This window comes from Rhinolophus ferrumequinum, chromosome 15 (assembly GCF_004115265.2).
Source record: "Rhinolophus ferrumequinum isolate MPI-CBG mRhiFer1 chromosome 15, mRhiFer1_v1.p, whole genome shotgun sequence".
Lineage (NCBI taxonomy): Eukaryota > Metazoa > Chordata > Mammalia > Chiroptera > Rhinolophidae > Rhinolophus > Rhinolophus ferrumequinum.
Genome location: NC_046298.1, coordinates 20,088,636 through 20,103,911, shown reverse-complemented (window position 1 = coordinate 20,103,911; position 15,276 = coordinate 20,088,636). Strand labels below are relative to the sequence as shown.

Sequence of the window (15,276 nt, the reverse complement as noted above, 5' to 3'; positions counted from 1 at the left end):
AAATACAAAAAGTATGAATGAAATAAAAATCACCCATAATCAGGGATAACATCTCAGTGTGTGTGTGTATGACTCAGATAATTACGTATGATTTTGTGTCTTGCTTCCCTCCTGTCTACTGAGCTTCTATATCCTTAAATATTAATCAAGAACATTATTCCTAATGGCTATTCAGATTTCCACCACATAGTGATAACACAGTTTACTTAATCCCCTTCTTATCTTTTAAAAGATATGTGGCAGAGACTCCTAATTGCCTTCCTAATAACTTGTCTTCCTTGCAAACAGAACATTCATTTTCCTTGGGGTGGCAATACTCCCAGTTAAAAAACTGCATCTCCCAGTCTCTACCGTGTCCAGGGAGAGTCACGTGACTGAGTTCCAGCCAATGAGGTGCAAGAGGAAGTAACTGGGTGAGGCTCTGGGGAAAGCTCTCTCTAAAGAGGTGCTGCATGTACTTACGCCTTGGCCTGGAGTGCAGATGGAGCAGCCATCTTGAGACCATGAGGGAGGCTGTGTGGAAAGATGGAAGGGAGCTGGGTCCCTGTTAGCCTTGTCGGGGTCTTCACCCCGTTACCTAACTGCCCTCCTTCCAGGTCTGCTTATGGGAGGAAAAATGAAACCCCTAATTCATTTAAGCTCCTCTTGGGGTACCTCTGTAACTCACAGTTGAATGCTATGAGATAAAAGAATTTTTGTTTGCCCACCTTCTACTATCTTCACAGACTCTACAGCTTCGAAAATACATGACCGAGACCTCATATACAAACCAGAATTTCTGTGGTCATCCATTCCAACCCGAGACAGACCGGCATAGAGGAGTAGTTGAGTCTCTCTTCCTCTCATTGAGGGTTGCCTAGCCTGTGGATAATAACCTGCAGAAAATGACATGGGTCTGCATTTGTCAATTTCTACTGTTCATACAGCTCCAGCTGATACTGACCAAGAAAGCTGTCCTCACTGGTTCAAGTAACTTCCATAAAAGAATTCTAAAATGACAGGCTGCTGGGCTGTATGGTCTTCCACCGGAACACAGCCAGCTGGGGGTGGCAGATGCCTGCAAACTTGGGGGGCAGCCTCTGGGCTCTTTCTCAGAGGACAGACCTGATTTGGTTTGAACCCAGCCCTGCAGGAAAGTTTTCCATCCAACACAGCTCCTCATGGAAGCCCGAGCACTACCAGGCATAGCCCAGAAGCCTGAGGGGGGTCCCCAGACCCCCAGAGAACCTTGATGGAGCATGTGACTGTCCACATGGCCTGCCAGGGGCCTGGTCATGACTCACAAGCAGCTGGGTCAAAGCCTCCTCAATGCAGCGTCTGCTTGATTCAAGGAACTGGAGTCACAGCTGGCACTAGAAAAACTGCTTCTCCACTGATGAACAAACCATTCCCCCCATAAAAACACTAGACAAATACTATCGAGCCCTAACGTAGCCAAAAACTTCAAGACTGGTATATATAGGATTCAGTGAACTTATCTGCTTAAGTCAGGTTTAACGATGCTTTAATCCTGCTTAAAAAAATGGCAAATCAAATTTCCATCCTTCATGAGAATAGAAGAACGAACACAATTTCATCGTCTTCAGGTGATGCAACATCCTGCCTGGCATGCCTTTGCAGAGTTTTACAGCCACGGAGAGAGGGAAGGCTGCGCTGAGCCCTGGTGAGTCCCGTCCACACCCAAGTGATTCTGGACAATTGAATTAACTTTGAGATAAGTTTATTTCACTGCCCTAAAAGGAAAATGAGCCAGAAGTCCTGTTAATCTAGGATCCTACCTACTCTCTTTCACCATAATTTATAGGACAGCTTTTCTATCCAAAACACAAGACTATTTTAATCCCAACTTTGCTGTTGCATAAAACATATACACTACAACCTCAGAGGTTTGGGTCTAAAGCAAGTCTTTAGAATCTCCACGTTCAAATATTTCACTATTATGATGAAGGGTAAAAGAATCTCAGAGAAGTAAATGTTATTGTTCTCTGTAAATTCTGACTTCTTCAGTTTGAAATGGCGTGGGGACCCAGTCCACTTGAAAACCACGACAGAACGTCAACAGTTGGAGCTTCCTCTCTTTCTGTTTAATGAAAGCCAGGAGCTCCCCACGACAAATGTGTGCTGGAGGTGGGCAGGAAGCTTCTGAGATGCTGGCCACATTTCAGTGTTTTCACAGCGTCCCCTGGTCAGCCGTTCTCCCCAGCCATTCAACCACTTCCTGCCCATGTGGTGCTGCCCACTAGGGAGTTTTAATAACCAAATGCTCGGGGGTTTGTGTATATTTATATTACGTCCTCTTCTCTCCCTTCTGTTCTTCTGGGGCATGTTGGGAAAAAAGTTATGATAAACTTTAATAAAAACAAAATTAAAATGATTAAACCTTTCATATCCTTTAGAGATAATCTCTCGTCTGCTGGCTGGTCAAATCTGGAAGAAAACAAATGCAAACCATACCTTATTACTGCCCTTCAATTTTTTTTTCCCCTAAGGAAACAAACAGAAAAGCCTGCCTGTGGCCAGATTTTTAAAAATAAATTAAATTTCTCCTCACACACGGCAGCCAGGTGTGGTTGAAACATTCTTTCCAAATACCCATGATATATACCAACATCTTTCCCTCCAGGGGTCTTTCAATATAAGCCTGACAATCTTTAGGGGACGGGGATTCTGAGGGGGGAGGAATGACACCAAAATAGTTACTGAAAAAGAATCACTATTTCCCAATTTGTCATGTAATACTGCCTTACAGAAGGGACCAAAAGTCCTGCACACCGTGTACTGGAAACGGAAACACAAACACACACACACACACACACACACACACACACACACACACACACACACCTCTGCCCCAGTACACACAAACACACACACACACCTCTGTCCCAGTACGTACACACACATACCTCTGCCCCAGTCTGCGTTCCTGACTAAAGGAAAGCCCAGAGCAAATAGTACAGTATGGCACAAATCTCCCTGGTCTTAAGAGTTCTAAGGAAGTCTTCAGATCTGCCTGGGGTGTGGGCACATGTCCGGGGAGAATAAAATGGCTGCAGAACTAGCTCAGGCCTGTCTGTCAAAGGCTGGCTAGACACGCAAGTCAGAGCTGGGTCCTCAGGACTTCCAGAACGGGATAATGACCTCTGGACACCCAGCACCGGGGACACCAAGACAACAAGCTGTCTTGGGATCCCAATAGCAAGTAGTGAAATGAAATTCTTCCCTGGAAATACACATTGCCACCTTACATACCAAGATGTTTTGTGGACCATGAAGGTCCATCAGCAGGCAGAGGGTAGGAGGAGAGGAGATGAAAGCTTCTGACTTTGCTTTAGTCATCCTGACACATGCTCTGGCCAGAGCTGGCTTCTCTTCCTTTGAGTTTCGTGTTTATACTGTAGTACAGACAACTAACTCATCCTCAAGTGAAAAGGACACAAGTCTTCACGCTTAGGCGACAGACACCAGGAAGGACTTTTTTGTTTTTTTAACTGCTGAGCCTTGAGCTAAAGCAGAGAACTCCAGAGCTATGCCGATATCAGAGAGCGGCTTCGAAGCAGTTCAGGATCAACGGGACCCCTTCTACTTTCAGTCATTCTGCTCACATGGTTCCTAGGGAGACTGCACACTGCAGCAACCCCTCTCCTCCCTGCTTGGAGGGGGGGTCTCCTTTACTGGCATGGTGATGGGGTGAGAAAACTCGCATCTGAACTATGGTAGACATGCACGTCAAGTTTCCATAGTAACCTGCACAGTGGAAGTCAGCTGCCACCTCCCCGCTTAGACCTTTCCCTACCTGATGGGAACAAAATCCAAGTTCCCCATACGCTGCTCAGACCACATCTCCCAGCATGCTCCCTCCTCTCCAAGCTTCTACCCACCTTCCTGCTCTGGCCAAGGTGGGTTGCACTTACTGGACATTCTGCCTGGACACTCTTGCTCACTGTCCTGCCACTCAGCTCCAATGCCACCTCCCCAGAGAGACGTCTTCAGACCACCTTATATAAAACAGGTCCCCTATCTCAAACTTGCCCCACTTGGTTCTATTTTTACAGCTCCTGGCACACCGAATATTCTATATTTATTTGGTATCTGTCCCCCGCGACTAGTGGGAAAAATCCAGACTTTGTGTTTTCTCTCTCTGGCAGATTTCCCAGAGCCTAGAGAGGTGCCTGGCCATACTAAGGGCATGTCCATGTTAGCAGGATAAAAGAACTCTACCTGGACTCAACTCAGCCACACCTTCCCCAGCCACTGTTCTTTTTAAAAGAAGCAAGGAAAGTCAGGCATTGTCTTTTCCATACTTATGCCTTATCTGTACCTCTTCTTTTCCAAGCTCTCTTCAGCACTTGCCCATCCATCCTTGTACCTTCTCCCTCCTGCCCTTTTAAAAAAAAATATTGGCCCCCAATTTTGATTTTTACTGCCTACACAGCCTTAGTTGTTTTATTAATAATTTAAGACCTACCGACCCAAATTCCAGCTCACTCTACTGTACATTGCTAGTTATTCCCATAAAGGTGCCTGGGGTGGACACAAGTTTGCATGGCCGATGGCCAGGCCACATCTTCATCACATAAGTGCCTCTCCAGGTGACAGGCTGGAAACCACTCAGGTAAAGACCCCTGCCTGAGCCAACCAGATTAGAGCTGCCCTCTCTGCTCTGTGGGGTTTCTCAATGCTTCTGGAATTGACTCATACAAGAAAACCAGAGAAGGGCTTTGAATGTTAGAATAACCATGCAAACAATTTCTAATTCTCAAAGAAGACCAAGGCTGACACTCTGATGGATGCAGTCACAAATAATCGCTGCCCTTCTTTCTTGCCTCAGTTGTGTGGGTTTCTTCATTATCCTGAGAGAATCCAGCAATGGATCACATTCCTTTCTAGATATGAAGAACCCCATCCCTGGGGCACAGCACTGCTTGTCCCTGGGATGAATTCGTCAGCCCACAGCAAGGAGGCAAGACCCAGCAGGGAGGGCAATGCCCTGAGCCCTGGGGCTCTGCTCGGAGTCCCAGCTTTGCCCCTGCCTAGGGCATCACTGTCCACGGAACTTTCTGCAGGGAAGGAAATGTCCTCTATTGCACTGTCCAATATGACAGGCACATGTGTCATTAGGCACAAACAGTCTGGAACAGCAAGACCCCGGTGATCTGAGACATCTAGGATTGGCTGTGAAGCGGTGAACACACCTTTTCTTTCCTCTCTTGCAGTAAAGGTGGGCTGTTCTGGAGGTCAGCCTTGAAGTCTGCAGCCCAGGCTCACACCTGGGAAAGATCAATCAGGGCTGAGAATGAGGATGTACCTGCCCTACGGACACTTGTCAAGGATGGATCCTAAATAAAAGTTATTAAGGGTGAAAACTTATGCACTAGGAACTTTGTATAATGGCAAGTCTAGAGTCTTCGGCACAGAGTAAGGTAAACCAAGGAATAAGTTCTTCAGGTACTTCCAGCAACCAAATTCCGTCGGAAAGAAGCCCAAGCAATTTACACCTTATAGAATTCTATACCATAGCAGGTCATAGAATGTGCCAAGGCTCTGGGGGGCATTTATCCCAGCCAGAGCAAAAAAAGAAAAACAAACACAGGACTACCAAACACCATGCACAAATCCAGTGACTCTAGCTTGTCCTTGAAAGCACCACTGGGTAACAGAGAGGAGTCATTATTTCTATAAATCCATTACACATGAGCCACACACACAACAGCCTGCTGGAGCAAGTTGTACAGATGCCGAGACTGTCAAGTTTCACAAGAATATCCTTACGCGGGGCTGGCTGGCCGGCTGTTACCTTGGGGCTTACCAGTAGGAGGTTTGAGTCAAGGCTGTGTCAGGACAGGTGAGAAAGGACCCAGGGTATAACAGGCCCAGCGGACACAGTGCTCTGACCCCTTTCCTGCCCTAACAGGTTTCCTCAAGCGCTTCCGGCTTCCTCTGGAGGCCCCGTACAAAGAGATCGCTCTGTTTCTTCACATGCCAAGAGCTGAGAGCAGAAAGCCCATGAGGGACCAGTGGGCACTGACAGCGCCGCTGGAGGCTACCTTGAGGGTCTCGCCCGCCTCCCTTCACCTCTGGGTCCACCAACACATCCTACCCTCCTTCACATCCAAAAGGACCACAGAAGAAGAAACAAGAAACTGGCTTCGGATGTCAGAAAGCCCATGGTATGGACCGAAATGTGTTTCCCCAAATTCCTATGTGGAAGCTCTAACCCCGATACCTCAGAGGTGACTGTGTTGGAGACAGGGCCTTTAAAGAGCAGATTAAGTTAAAATGAGGCCCTTAGGGTGGGCCCTAATTCAATCTGACTAGTGTCCTTATAAGAAGAGACTGTGACGTACAGAGACACCGGATGTGCACACAGAGCAAAGGCCATGTGAGAACAAAAGAAGGCGGCCATCTGCAAGCCCAGGAGAGAGGTCTCGGGACAAACAGAACCTGCTCACACCCTGCTTTGGACTTCCAGCCTCTGCGACAAAGTACATTTCTATTGTTTAAGCTGCCACCGGTCTGTGGTATTTTGTAATGGTAGCCCTAGCAAATTAAAGTAGTTCACAAGGAAAAAAAAATCTGTCCTAAGCATAGAACTTTAAACCAGTGAAAATAGTGAAAGCAAAGTGCAAAGATTTTTTCTTTTTCCTTTGTAAAACGATGATGATTTTGGGTAAAATTTCGAGTTAAAACCACAGACAGGCCTGTTCCAAGAAAAATCACATACTGTCCAATTTTTAATATTCTGATTAGAGCAGATCTTCTAAAGCAATAAAGAGCTCCTTTTATTAACATATACACAAAAGGTCTCAAGATAGTCTTGAGGTATAAAACTATAAAAAGCCCTTTACATCCATTCTGAAAGATGCATCTTTACAAAGTCCTTTCAATTTCCCTCACAACTGCTAATGGAATAGGCTTAAGTGGTTAAACCAAAATTAAACGACTATTTGAGAACCTATTTCTCCCATACTGAGAAAAACTGAGAAAAGGAAGCATGAAGAGAGACGGAAAGACAATAAAGGTTACACCTTACCCAGGACAGCAGAAAGTAGGCCGCAGGTGGGCATGGGCACCATATTCTTTAAAATGGAAGCCAAAGAACATTACAGAGAACAGAGCCCAAACCCAGGCTGGACCGACTGGAAATCTGAGGGACCCCAGTGAGGAACTCAGGACTTAATTGTCCTTAATTACCTAGTTTAAGAAGGCTCCTAGAAAGTCCAATAGAACTTTCTAAACTATTCTATAAATCTGTAATGTCCACCGAGGCAGCCATGAGCCACATGTCACTACTAAGCACTTGAAATGTGGCTCATACGACAGGGGAACTAAATTTAAATGTTTTATTTCATTTTAATTAATTTAAACTTCGACAGCCACGTGTGGCTTGTGGCTACCACACTGGGCAGGCAGGCGGAGAATCTGGAGAAGCTTCCTTGCTGCTCTCAAGGAATGTGGAAACCCAAGGACCAGAGAACCATGGACAGAGAACCACCAGTGCTCACATGGATTTGCAAGGCCAAAAAACGTTCCCCTGCTAGTTGATGTTTGAAAAGAATCATGTGAGACCGTAATACTCATAATTGGGTCACAGTCTGAAGGGGGTTCCTTCACATCTGTAAGGCTGAGAAGACACCTTTGAGCTATTTCTGTAAGCAAAGAGATGCAGGTTCTATTTTCCTCCCTGGCCCCCTACCAAGGTCAGGAACAAGTTTAATATAAGATGTAAGTAGCCCAAGAAATGAATTCTTTGCACATTTCTAAAGGCAAAACAAGGACGAGTCATTATTTCTCTTGAAAAATACATTGGCAACAAAGGAGGTGTTAAGTGCGGGGGTGGGGGGGTGAGCCGGGATCTGCACACGTGACAGCGGATAGTAGGTGATGACCGCTGCATCCTGCTTCAGTTATCCTCCCCTCAAATGAAATCCAGGCCCAGAACACCAACCCCCTTCCCGCAGCAAAACACCCATCTCTGGCTAATGATCCATGTTCACGGGAGGGTCAAGTTTCAAACTTTCAGGTTCCTGGAGAGCCCTTCCAAAGGTGACTTGGCATAAATGTTTCACTCGAATAACACTTAGTGTGACATGGCCTTCTATGCCTCCCTTGGCGATTCTTGTGGTTCTGGCTCTCTGGCATGCTCACATCCTTAAACAGAGGACTCAAATGCTCACCCTCAGCGCCCGCGCACACACACGGCCTCTCTCCTAATTCCAGTAACCAGTAGGTGCCCTGTTCTTTTTTGCTGTGCCACTGGGTATCACCGTCTCAAAGTGGGCAGCACTGGGTGGCCGTGAGGGCACACACTACCCAAGAGGACAAATAGCATGGGAGACAATCTATTGCCCCCCACCAAGGACAAGTCTACCTGGCCCGGCAATGTATGATCCTCTGCATAGTCCAATACGGGGCAATGCGTGCTCCAGTTTTCTACACTGAAATAAAACAGAAAAACCCTGGTGGCTTTGATCATCCAATAAAAATAAAGCAACTAGTGAATGGCTAGTCTAGCATATGAAAGGGTGAGTGAATAAGAATCACTGAAACTCAGCTCCGGTGGGTAATTTCTAAAAGGTGCAGTATCGTGGTGTGGATACCCGTCTCTCCTTGAGAAGACAAAGAAGAAGAGATTAGCTATAGACTCTGGTCCCAATGCCCAAGCAACGATCCTGGTGATATCATATCCTCTCGGGAAGGACCTTTCCAGACCAGAAACATGGGACAACAGGGAAACACTTCCACTTCGCACGTGTCCACCTTCCAACAGACCAGATCATTAGCATATTTTGCAGAGAGCCAGCAGAAAAGTTTAATTGTCCTTAATTACCTGGTTTAAGAAGGCTCCTAGATAATGGCTCTCAGATTTCTTGCCTGGTATCGACATAATTTCCCTGACACTGGCTTCATTATGTCCCTAACTTAGAAAGAATAGCTTTCCAAGATGCCTTTCCATAACAGACTCTCGCGTTCCCAGAAAGGCGGGGCCATCACTAAGAAGCTTGCTTGTACGAGGAGTCAGACCCTAGCTTCCACACAGCTCTGGTGCACTGGGTGTATGTGGTGTGGGGGTTTGGGGTGGGGGAGGGGAGGACATTAGCAGATACTTAGAGAAAGGACTAAAACAAGGAATATGTAATCAGAAGCCATCACAATTACAAATGTAAATGAACAGGCAATTGGCGCTGACCTTTGTAGATTGTTAGAGGACTAATTAAGGCAAATCAGGAACTCTATTCCAACAGAAAAACAAGACAGCATACACCCTAAGAACTACTGTCCTCTTCATGTGGATGCAAAATGCAAGAGAATCAGGCAGTCATCAAACTAAGTATGCGATACATTGACAAACAGAAAACTATCTCCACGAACAAAAGACAACCAAGATTTACACCTTGGTATATCATTAGTGATTCTGCTCGTATCTCTGGCTATAAGCTCCACCAATATTTGAGCCCTAGCCATGTGCCTCACACTCTATTAGATTCCATGTACGTAAACAGATCCCACCCATGAAACAGCCAGATATGCCCATTATAGACTTTGCTTAGAATGGTTATTTTAAAAGCTTGAAGAAAAATACTTTAAAAAATAGAACCAAACTGTCTGTTCGTCTATAAACTCCATTTTTCATTTAACAACATTCTCTTCCATTTGATACATAATGATCTCCCTTTATTCCTGCGTTATAAAGCATCTTTCTAAAAAGTGCACCCTGAAGTTTACAGCCCTTGTCCAAATAGTCCTTCGTCAGGGAATGTATTTATGACAGTTAAAGTCATATTTTCTTCATTCCTTTGTAACCGCTTAAAATTTCAGTCACCCCAATTCGTTCTGATGTGCTTTCACATTTCACTTCTCTAGTTAGAAATACATTATCCCTACGCCTTCCCCAAGCCCCGCCAACAAGGTGTGCAGTAAAAAGAGAGAGGACAAACAAAAAAAGAACACAGCTATCTGATTTCATAAAAACAATGCTTCAGAATTACAGAACTAGCCACAATATATTTTAGTGCTATGAGAAAAATTACACTGAAATTGCATATAATTTAATTTAGCTACTTACAAAAAAAAAGATATATTTCATATTTAAAGCTCAGCCTTATGCCAGTTTTGAAAAATACAAACAAAACCAAATGAGAAAGTTGAAAACAGGACATTTTCTTTTTCTCTTCAGCTGTATGGACTAAACAGAACTCCCTGAAACTTGGTTCAAAAAAAAAGACCCATCAAGCAAAGCTAGATTGTTGCAGTACAGGTTGTTGTCACCAAGACCACGTCATCACTTGGCAAGCTGCCTCCGCCTCCCTGACCCCAGGAATTCACTACCCCGAGCGCCAAAGATGTGTCATAAAGTACAATGTTCTCCGCAACTCTGAATGAGCGTGCCCGCTGTAAACTGAGTCCTTACCCAATTGCCTCCAGTGCTGGGGCTGGTGTATTAACCAGCGTATTCACAGCAAGAGCTGAGAGGAGATGCCACTATGCCCCTCAACTTACAAACTCTCGTGCAGAGTAGGCATTGCACAAAGAATAGGTCAATTACATCTGTGCAAAGTTTTGAAATTTATGTCTACATGAAAGAAAAAGTAGTTAAGGCCAGGGTAAGAGAAAACAGAAGGAGGAGTAGAAGAAAGAAGGCTGAGGGCAGAAACACAAAGGGCCTCTTGTCTTCTCGAAGCCCAGGGCACTGATAGAGTGAAATTAACCACAGTTGCACCCGGGAGCCAGAAATGCCTTTTTAATAAGCACACAGGGAAGCTGATCCTACACACGACCCACCTATGAGAACTTTCCATCTTTCAAGATTTTCTGGTCAGCTAAGGGAAAGTAAACAGCCGATGCCAGCAACTGAGAGATATCACCCAGTCGTCAGCCCACAACGATAGGCTTTCTCTACTTCTACCTGCGTGTAGGGATAAAGTAAAAAAGACCAAATCCCAACAAAGTCAAGAGACCACTTAGTCGTACAGAAAATACACGCAAGCCAATAATGATACGAAGAGATTGCAAAAAAAAAAAAAAAAAGTTGGGGGTCGGGGGAACCTTATCTGGTTAGGTTACTTTCTGTTCTCTGAGATGTGTATTTTGGGGAAAAAAGGGAAGGCACCCTGCATGTGTGTGAGTGTGCGCGTGTCTGCGTGTGTGTGTGTGTGTGTGTGTGTGTGTGTGTGAAGCACAATCACAGACACCATCACACTAGGTTAAAGACAATTCAGTACAGGGCTCAGCCTGCCCACCAGCAGGACCATGTACGGGAGGGAGGCCTAATTACTAGCACACTGTTGGCAGCTAAGACGTGGCCCTTGGGTGGAGGGCAGGCCCACGATGCTCTATGTCTGGCTCTGAGGCCTCTCACGGGGGTATGTGACCAGCAGCAGGTGTAAATTCCGGCCACTCCCACAGAGTTCTGAAGGGCGGAAGAGACACACAACTTCTCCTTCGGCATATTTACACGGTCATGCGGGTTGATAGGCTAAACGGTGAATGTGACTGATTGGAAAACATGTTGGCGTATGTCAACAAGTAAAATGTGAAAAGATGACACTTTTGTCATCCCCAGGAAGAACCTATCCTAGAGTTCCCCCCACCGGCCTCAGCAAGGGAAGTCCTGATACCTGTAAGAAGGTGACAGGAGAGGCACGGTAATAAGGTCCTGAGCTCAGAAAAGGAAAGGAAGTGCTTTTCAATGATTTTTGTGAAAAATTTCTGGTATGTGAACAACAGAGGAAGAAAGAAAAGGAAAGAAAGGAGAAAAACCACTATCGTTTAATTAGAAGATGTCAGAACACCAGAATCAAAGACGCTGAGAGAGAGCATAAGCATTTACATGCAGCTGAGAGTCGGAACAGGCAGGCTCCCAGGTGCTCTGAGACTTCCCTCTGCTACAGATATGGCTCTTCTAGTTGAAGATTAAGGCCTGATCCTCGTGTTTGAGAGGAGAAAACTGGGAAAACTTTATAAAGCTTGAAGGTGATGACCTTTGGTGTCTTAATTCCACCGTGTCTACAATGTCCCTTTTCTTGAAGACATTCTTTCAAAAGGTTTTAAGAGCCAATCCCTGGGGGACGGGAGATGATATATTTTAAGATGAGTTTTCTTAAAGGAGTTTCCAAAACAGCATCAAGATACTTTTAAAGTCAATATGTATATTACCTAATAACTTGTCCCATTTGTCATTAGTAAAGAGTACGAATTAAGCTGCAGTGTATGAGACGGAGGGAAGTGGGTGCAGGATGGGGCGGGAGGAGGGTAGAAAGCAAAAACATGACTCCAGGCCAAAGACAATACAAAAGGATTTTGAAATACAGAGAGGAAGTCTATCATCTAGACTAAAGTTGCTCATACACTTCAGGGGGAAAAAAAAAGAAGAACCCTAATACGCATTACATGAGAGAAACCCAGAAGGCAATGGTGTAAGAAAGCAACTCCAGAGCGGACTGCATAAATAGAAGTATTACATTATGAAACAGGGAACTGTTTGTTCCAGTCCATAGACCCCGGGTGAAATGGCAGCTGTACACTATTTAGTTTGGGGCACCTCATTAATAAAAAGGGAATTCTGAGCAGAGTGAAAGAAAGAATTGGAGAGGGAAAGGACCAGCTTTTAACAGAAGAGTAAAACAATGACGTAGGCAGAGCTGGCAAAAAAAACTTTAAAAAAAAAACAAAACACAAAAAACCCTGAAATAAATAGGTCTGCACATATTGGTAGAAAGAGAATCCAATGAAATGATGCAATAGTGGAGTAATGGGGAGTGGCAGGATCAAACAGAGGCCAGACGCCCCAGCAGGGAATGGGAACCCCAGAGCCAGATGGCACAATGGTCTCAGTCTTTGGGCACAGAAGTGTCCCGTGCTCTTGAGAGCACCCACACACAGAGGGATGGGGTCAGACACGAAGCAGAAGCCCCAGGGATTAAGGCATATGCACTTTAACCAGAAGAGGCATTTGAAAAACACATGGGAGAAAGGAATCAAATATATGGTGATGGAAGGAGAACTGACTCTGGGTGGTGAACACACCACATGATACGTAGAGGATGTATTACAGCCTTGCACACTTGAAACCTATGTGACTTTACTAACAATTGTCACCCCAATAAACTTTAACTAAAAAAAGAAAAAAACATAGGAGGGGACAGTCTTGCAATGACCTGAAGGTGACAAAAATGATCTTGGTACCCAACAGCACCTTCCCAAAGAAATAATTCATACTGACTCAGGAAGACTGGCCTTTCTACTGATATGAAACCTCAGCTCCTCCAGGGGGAGGAACCAGGCTCAAATCCGGGTATATCTTGCCATACGGAATCCAGTTTCCGTATGGAGAAGGGAGCAAAGTCAGAGCCGGGTAATAGGGACGGGGCAGGTCGGCAGAGGGGTCTGCAGGGGCTCAGGAGGGAGGCCTCCAGGAGGAAATGAAGCTCACAGAACAACTGATACAGCAGAGCCTTTGGAAATTTGGAAATGTCTACTCTGGAGGAGGGTTAGCCATGAATTAATCAGAGGTACCTAGAAAACCAGGGAAAACAAAAAGTTGTACAGGAAGGTAAGTGAAATTATAAAATTCTACATGGCTTAGTTGTGATTAATATTTATAGTTAGAATAATGAAAATACTGAATATTAATAAGACCCCAAATTATCATTTAATCCATAATGGGAGATGGAGGGAGGAGAAGACGGGGGGGGTGGGCTGGGGAGTGTGGGTGGAGTATGGAGGGTTTGTGTGTGTGGTGTCTGTGTGGGTTTATGGATGGAGTGTCCATGGGTACAAGTGTGTGGATGTGTAGAATGGCACACTAGTGAAATCCTCATCTTACAGAGTAGAAAACCAACAGATAATGTCTCAAACTTTTTTTTTTAAAGAGTCAAAAAACAGTAGAAGTATGTTAAGAAATATGGAAATAACGAAACAGAACTAAAACTTGAAAGGCACAGCTCTGGGAAACAGGATGGGGGTTTCATGCCATTTTTCACAATAAGGCTCATATAACGTTTGCTTTTAAAAGCTAGAAAAATGCGAAATTTGATAACATAAAGATTAAAAATAAACACCCCACACAGCCAGGCCGGCTCAGTAGCTGAGAGAGTGCTGCGGGCGATGGAGGGGTGAAGAACGGGCCCAGGTCTCCAAATTGGCCAAGTCATTGGACAACGTGCACTCAGGAGAAAGTAGTCTGCAGCGGAAACCGTGAGCTCAGCGTCTATGAGGGGACACCAATGAGAAATCCAGGAAGCTGTTTAAAGGACATCTGATAACACCCGGAGATCAGACCTTCCAGAGGCTGGGAGCCGAGGGCCAGGGCCTCATGCCCGGTGACGCCAGCACGTGGGGCAGCCTGAGGACCGTCCACAGAAGCAGGAGCACAAGAGAGGAACGCACCCTGGAAGCTCAGGGAAGGGGGCGTCATTCCAGATGGGACCATGAGACAATTTCAAAGACTACAGAAAGAAAAGAGCAAGGTCCAGCAGGTAGCTAGCAGGTTGGACAATTCCAGGGTCAGTGGTGATATCTCAATGGTAGTCAGATGAAGGGAGGAAATAGGCTAATGGCAGGCTGATGACCAAAACAGACTCTTCTTTCAGGAATCTTGAAGATTCTATTGTAGAGAAGGAGCAGGGCACAGGATTAGGGGAGAGCCTTCATTTTAGGGATTTTAAAGAGGCAAACGACTGTCCTGTGCTTCCAAGTTGAGAGAAAAGAACTGGAAGGCTGAAAAAATAGGAGAGGGGTGATTCTACCATGTGGGGTCCCAGTGGGAATGAGAGTCATAAAGAGGAGGGGGGAGGTTCAGAAAAAGGTGGCTGTGGATGACATGACAGGGTGGAGGCAGCAACGACGCAAGTTCCCTCTGGAAGGTCCTGACAGTGGGAGGTAACAGGCAGCAGGGAGCACAGAACGGGAGTCGCTTTCCAGTACAATCGGAATGTTTACAACAAGCACTTGTTTTGATCCTCTCACATTATTTCTGACAGACCAGAGTTGAAGCCACAAACTGCCCATTCTTACTACCAAGCAAGACATAATTTAGCCCTTGCTTTCTGTCACTCTGAGCCAACCTACTGAATCCGGAGGACACAGTGGAGGAATTTTGGGATTCAGACAGAACATCTCCTGTTGGCCTGCTCACTGGGCAGTGGCTTGTGACACCTGAAGAAAAACGGTGCTAAGTTCCTTTCAAAACAAAAGCAACAAACCACCGCGTGTTCCTTCCAGAACACAATGGCCACCTGTGAGGTTGGTGATGGACAGGAGTAGCCAGCGGCGCCA

General features: G+C 45.4%; 1 protein-coding gene across 1 annotated transcript in view; it reads right to left on the bottom strand.

The window, feature by feature from the left end:
- The window catches only part of ZFHX3 (zinc finger homeobox 3), a 231,494-nt gene that overhangs the window by 80,262 nt on the left and 135,956 nt on the right, over positions 1 to 15,276 (bottom strand).